Below are 1,118 nucleotides of genomic sequence, written 5' to 3' on the forward strand. Positions count from 1 at the left end.
AAAAAGAGCAACCAGGGTGCTCCTCAGAGCAAGAATGGTGAGACATCATCACACTCTGAGCATGTTATCAGCACGAGCAAGGCCTTGAGAAAAGGCATTATGCCAGCAAAGGTAGAAGATGAGCAGAAGAAAGGAAGGCTGTCGATGAGATGGATTGAGATGGTAACTGTAACAATGAGCTGGAGCATGTCAGAGATGTTGAATACAGCACAGAATAGGGCAAGTTTCAGCTCTGCTTTTCAAGGGTCAATGTGAGTTAAAGGCACCTCACAACAATAACAACAACAAAAGCAAAACAAGATCTTACCTTTTCAAATAGTGTTGCTATTGGGTACTGTCAAGTCAGTTCCAAAGTGTAGCAAGCTTGTGCACAAAAGAACAAAACTCAGCCTGACTCAGTGCTAGCCTCACAAGCATCGTTGTTTAAGTCTCGATGTTAATCCATCCAGTTGAGAATTTTTTTCACTTTTCATTAATCAGGTATGATATCAGGTCCTAACTGATAACACTTGACCTATACTTCTTTCAAGAAAACATTGTTCATTCATTTCCTTCTCCATAATATAGTCAATATTTTCCCCCAAATAAAATAAATCAAAAAGTACCAATTAATCATAAGTCTTACTTATTCATTGACCACCTTTTGCATATATATGAGGTAACTGAAAATATCACCTCACAACTTTGTCCTCAAAGTGGCATCTTTTTTTTTAACACTGAAATCTTTTTTGCAGATTTGTCAATGTAATATTCCATTTAGTTTCTTAACAGCTGCTTCCAAAACTGCTAGGGTGTTCAATCAGGTTAGAATTTCTGTCCATCTGAATGAAGACTGAGACCCCATGATGTGAGATATTTTCTAGTCTACGATATGTCTAGGATGTGCTCAGAGATGGAACACCCGCAGAGGATGACACTTAATGAGATGGATTGACAGTGACTGTAATAATGGTCTCCTCTCATGTTGGAGACTCTGAGGACGGTATAGGGTAGAACAAGGTTCCCAATAGTTGTTCACAGTGTTGCAATGAGTCATAATCAACTTGATGACACCTAACAACAATAATTATTATATGTTTATCTAAATTCTATATATTATATATTATTTTATGTATTTT

The sequence above is a fragment of the Elephantulus edwardii genome, unplaced genomic scaffold, assembly GCF_000299155.1.
Source record: "Elephantulus edwardii isolate Elephantulus edwardi_28Jun2011 unplaced genomic scaffold, EleEdw1.0 scaffold00044, whole genome shotgun sequence".
In the NCBI taxonomy this organism is placed as follows: domain Eukaryota; kingdom Metazoa; phylum Chordata; class Mammalia; order Macroscelidea; family Macroscelididae; genus Elephantulus; species Elephantulus edwardii.